The 5,557-nt window shown below is 49.1% G+C and overlaps 1 long non-coding RNA gene across 1 annotated transcript; it reads left to right on the top strand.

Moving 5' to 3' along the window:
• The first annotated feature begins 2,062 nt into the window (after nucleotides 1-2,062).
• Nucleotides 2,063-4,711, top strand: LOC119930990. The gene is made up of 3 exons (XR_005451870.1): nucleotides 2,063-2,147; nucleotides 3,623-3,815; nucleotides 4,420-4,711. It is a non-coding gene; the product is annotated as an uncharacterized LOC119930990 (long non-coding RNA).
• The last annotated feature ends 846 nt before the right edge of the window (nucleotides 4,712-5,557 follow it).

The raw sequence follows: 5,557 nt of genomic DNA on the forward strand, positions 1-5,557 counted from the left end.
CTCTTCCTTCCCTAATTCTACAGCTCCTCCTTCAGATGGCCAATCTCTCCATTTGGTGCATTTCAAGGGGGAAAGGGGCACTGTGCCTTTAAAGCCCCAGAGGCTTCTGGAGGGGGAGTATGCTTTTCTGAGGTTTGTAAGTAGGGCCTGTAGTGCCCACTTGGTTATTTTATCTTTTGTTTAGCTGTGATAGTTGATGTTTCTTAAATTGGTGGTGCTGATGTGTGTGCGGGGGAGAGGGGTTGGTTTTGATGGCTCAGGAGGGATTTGGGTTGATGCTTTTGGGGGTCAACATAAGGTTGGGCTAACTGATGTTAATTCTACTGGTGATGGGAGTTGGCTTGTAGGAGGAGTTGATTTTGTTATGGATGACAGCAATTATTTGGGTGCATAAACTTGAGATACTCTCTCTTATTCAATTGTATTTGGATGCTTACTGTGTGAAAAGTACTGATAGGGATAGTACAATATAACAACCAAATGTATTCCCTGCCCACAATGAGTTCACAGTCTTTATTGATTATGGTGATTGAAGGCATTTAGTAATGGGCTGGTTGGAAGTGTTGGAAGTTGAGAAGTAGGGAGAGGAGACCCAAGTTAGGGATACTTGACTGAAAGAGTGGTGGTGACATCTTGATTGGGGGGGTTGTAATTGGGGGTTACTTTTTCCTCTCAAGTGTGTAATACAATGCCCTACCCACAGAAGGTACAGTATAAATATGATTGAGTTTGTGTGTGTATTGATATCAATGATTTGGGTTGATAATCCAGGGTTGGGATACCTGATTCCTTGTGTATTAATTAATTCACAAGGGGGTGGAGAATGTTGGAGTTGGGGCAGAGACCAGTGGTAGATGGTCAGTGTTAACTGCATTAATGATGTGTGGGATATGAGGAGGGCTATGGGTGGTAGGGGGAATGTGTTTGATACCACTGAGTTGTCCATATACTGTTGATGTGATGATGATGATATTTAAGTACTAGCTATGTGTTTGGCACTGCTCCAAGTGCGGGGGTAGGTATAAGGAAATCTGATATGTGGGGTAATGGTGTTTGTGGTTCAGCCTCTGATTGGGCTACAATCCTCATGAGCCAGAGGAGCAGGGCATGTCAGAGTGGACACAAGTTCTGGTTTTTACTGACTGGGAGATAAACTTGCAATCTAGGAAGCAAGTGTCTAATTAACACAATACAATATCTCAGGAACTGAGGAAGTTAAGGGGTTGTGATGCTTTGAAGTCTGTTCTTGGCGCTGGGGGGAGGCAGGGAGGAGGCGATTGGTGCTCTGGGTCTAGGACTTTGGGGGGAGGAAGGAATGGAACAAAAACTAGGGGGTGCATGCTCACTGTGTGTGTGTGTGTGTGTGTGTTTTTCTCTGTGTGTCTTTGTCATTGTGCCTTTTTCTTTGTACTCTTACCAGACCCCAGGTAGGTATTATCTCTCACTCAACCGTAAAGTCACCAAAGCCAATGACATTCCACAACCTAAACATGTCAGCCTACACTTGGAATGTTGAAAGGCGTGGGGCTGCTTTTGCAAGGTTCCCGCCTCTCCACCATCCTGTACCATTTCCTGCGACCTCTTCTTTGGATTTAGTGCCATGGTTCGGTCCTGGAAACGTCAGTATCAGAATGTCAGACTGTGAGCCCCCAGGGGCAGGATCTGAGACCCACTGCCAGGGGAAGGGTGGGGTGGCCGTACCATTATGTGCCCCTTGAGGGCTCTTAACCTGGAAGCCCTTCGAGGGCAGGTGTGCGCCGACCTCAGCTGGCTGTCTGGGGACACCTTTTTAGGCTTCCCAAGATACAAGACTCCCCTTCAACCCTCGTGGGACTCCATTATAGTTTCTCAAAAGCCCAGGAATGAGTTGGGGTTCAGTAGCCCTACCCATATACAGTAGAATATAAGTTCCTGGTGGGCAGGGGATGTGTGTGCTGTGATAGTGTACTCTCCTGAACACTTAATTCACTGCTTTGCGCTCGATAAATATGACGGACTAAGACAGCGGTTGTAACGGCAGAAACTGAGTCACTAACAATGTTCATTGAATACTTTATAGATTCTGAGCAACTGGGAAACTGAATTGGAACCTGGTCGGTGGAAGATTTCGGATGACTTCTCCCTCATCATGGCTCCTGATGAAATGGGTGTGATTTATTTCTATTTAATATCCGTCTCCCCCTTTACACTCATGGTGAGAAGGGAATCTGAGTGTGAATCAGTGCACTGCTCACAACGTGCTGGATAAATATGACTGACTGAAATGGGTGTCCTAAGCAAGTGAGGCCTCTAACGCCATAATATTCTTCATACAGTGCTGTCAGAGCCTTCAATAAGCACTATTGCTGTCTTAATGTGATACTGCCATTCTTCACTCTCTGTATTGATTTACTGTTTACGTACTTGTACTACCCTTTCAAGCTTACCTTGTGTTTGGCGTGCACAACTTCATGTACCATTGTTGTATATGCCTTTCCACCTGTGTGTAACTCAATTTTAATGTCCGTCACATAGTCTATAGGCTTCTTGAGAGCAGGGGCTGTGTATGCTCTAATGTTGAACTCTTGAAAACATTTGTAACATGTTCAAAGTCTGTTTGCCCCTCTAGACTGAAGCTTGCTGTGGGCTGGGCCTGTGTCTGATGTATTGTTCCATTGTACTCTCCCAAGGACTTAGTACAGTGCTCTGCACACCGAGGTCAAATACAAGCAACTGACTGACTTAGTCTGTAAGCTTCCAGTGGGCAGGGGCTGTGTCTCCTCCACCCAACTTGCCAAAGAGGGGGCTTAATGGGGTGTGGTCTTGCTCAAGTCCGACCAAAGTTAGGGTCAGCTGTCCCAGTTAAGCTCTACTGTTGGTGCAATCAATCAATCAATCAATCGTATTTATTGAGCGCTTTCTATGTGCAGTGCACTGTACTAAGCGCTTGGGAAGTACAAATTGGCAACACATAGAGACAGTCCCTACCCAACAGTGGGCTCACAGTCTAAAAGGGGGAGACAGAGAACAGAACCAAACATACCAACAAAATAAAATAAATAGGATAGAAATGTACAAGTAAAATAAATAAATAGAGTAATAACTATGTACAACCATATATACATATATACAGGTGCTGTGGGGAAGGGAAGGAGGTAAGATGGGGGGATGGAGAGGGGGACGAGGGGGAGAGGAAGGAAGGGGCTCAGTCTGGGAAGGCCTCCTGGAGGAGGTGAGCTCTCAGCAGGGCCTTGGTGCAATGGAGGAGGAGCAGGGGTGAAGGACCAGACAGGCACTGGGAAAGCCTTCAGGGCCTTGGCAGCTTCTTTCTGCCCCACTGGAGAATTCTCCCAGGCAATCCTGCTTACAGGTAAGAGTTTGGGGAAGTGGGTATGTTGTGGAGGGAGTCTGCTGGGGCTAAGACTCTTGTCCTGGGAAATCCAGACTGCCCCAGGTGTCCTGCCTTGGGGTGACAAAGCCACCTAGGGCCTCCCCTGCTGGGCGTGTGAGTGGCAGCCAATCTGTGCTGTCTCTGCCTATCTCTGTCTTGGGGGTGGGAAGGTTCTTGCTTTATTTCATTTTATTTTTTTGTCTCCGTCTCTGCGTGTCTCTCTCTCTCTCCCCCCTCTCCAAAACCAAGCAGGGCGGGCCGAGCAAGAGTGCTGTGAGACCTGACCAGGTGTATCCATAGGGCCAAGGAAGAAGCCTGAGCCCCAGAGGCATCCTGTCAGACCCAGCCTCTCTGAGAACGTCTTGGTGCGAACGGGACGACGAGGGTCATGCCCCAAGCCTGGGGCTGTTGGAGCTCTGTTTGGGACAAGTGGGAGGAATCAATGGTATGTAGTAATAATAATAATGGCATTTTATTAAGCACTTACCATGTGCAAAGCACTGTTCTAAGGGCTGGTGAGGTTGCAAGGTGATAAGGTTGTCCCACGGGGGCTCACAGTCTTCACCCCCACTTTACAGATGAGGTAACTGAGGCTCAGAGAAGTTAAGTGACTTGCCCAAAGTCACACAGCTGACAAATGGTGGAGCTGATATTTGAACCCATGACCTCTGACTCCGAAGCCCTTGCTCTTACCACTGACCCACGCTGCTTCTAAACATTTTTGCTCAAAGTATTGAGCATTATACTAAGTACTTGAGAGAATAGAGTGCAGGAATCCTTATCCTCCTGCTATCCATACGTGCAGGCCACAGCATCCTTATAATTCACAAATCAAGAGTAGTGACAGAGTCTCATGTGGCCCACCAGTGACCCCTGACCAAGCTACTATTCAACTTCCTGCTCCCTGGGTGGAGAACTGGGCTCCCCATGGGAGACCCATCCAAGCCTTCTTTCTCCCCCCACTTCCCAACTGTGATTGGCTGGCACTCTCCCCTTAGGAGGTCTAGGGCACACCTCATCAGCCAACCAATGGTCACATCCATCCCCAGGAAGCCACAACCCGGACCTGAACCGGACCACCCTGTCCTGTGGCTGGTGGAGGACTAACTGGCCACTCCTGGGATGCTGCGGGCACTACGCCGGCCCTGCCGTGCAGGTGGGAGTTGGTTTACACCAAGCTGCTGCCAGCTGGCCATCCCACCCTATCCCTCCAGCCCACAACTGTATCCCATCCTCCAGCCAATGCCATTTCCTTTGGTGGTCAAGGGTTAAACACTGCATTATGGGTGCCACACCAGTCTCTGGCAACTCCAAGAGGCGATGGATGGATGTGTGTGTGTGTGTGTGTGTGTGTGTGTGTGTCTGGTGTGGGAACAAGGGTCAGGACCAGAGCAGGGTCAGAGGGGCCACCCCTCTTTGGACGGGGAGATGGGTTCTGGAAACAGGGGTCTAGAGCTTGGGACAGGTGCTCTGTAGCCGAACCTGATGGTGTGAAGTCGCCTGGGGCCCTTAATTATATAGTTAATGTGACTTCCTCCCTGCCTGGTCCATAGGGAGTTATTGGCCCATCTCTGACTTCAAGAGTACAGACTCTCTTTCCCACCCGAGGGAGGTGCCCCTGCGGAAGCAGGGTATAGGGACAGGAGTAGGCAGTGGGGTGTGTGTGCGTGTGTTTGTGACTGCTCTGCATCATCCATCCCTCCCAGAGGAGCCAAATGAGGTGGGGGGAGGATTAGTAACACACCCTAAAGTGGGAAGATGCAAAGTGATTTCTTTTCCCCCCCACCTAAGGAAAAGGCACAGTCTGGCCCACTCCTCTTCCCCACTGGCTCTCACCCTGCCTGCCTGGGCTCTGTAAGGCTAAATGTGTATGGAATAAAGTGTATACATCCTCCATCACTTCTGAGTCTCCTTGAGCTATCGTCAGCTGGCTGTGCCCCACAGGAAGGTTCTAATTTGGGGTACCAGCTGTATAGAAGCAAGAGCACTGCCACCAGCTTCTAATTTACCAATTGCCAGTCTAGTGCCCTCATTCCTCCCTCCCCACCCTTAGATCTCCTTCCTTCAGTCTCATGCAGGCAGCGGAAGCAGAATGGGAATCTTGAGAGTTCAAAGAGAGGAAGTAATGCCACCCACTCTTTCTCCTTTCCTCTCATCCTACTGAGCCTGAGGGTCTCTAGGGAAGTA

Source organism: Tachyglossus aculeatus, chromosome 7 (assembly GCF_015852505.1).
Source record: "Tachyglossus aculeatus isolate mTacAcu1 chromosome 7, mTacAcu1.pri, whole genome shotgun sequence".
Taxonomy (NCBI): Eukaryota; Metazoa; Chordata; class Mammalia; order Monotremata; family Tachyglossidae; genus Tachyglossus; species Tachyglossus aculeatus.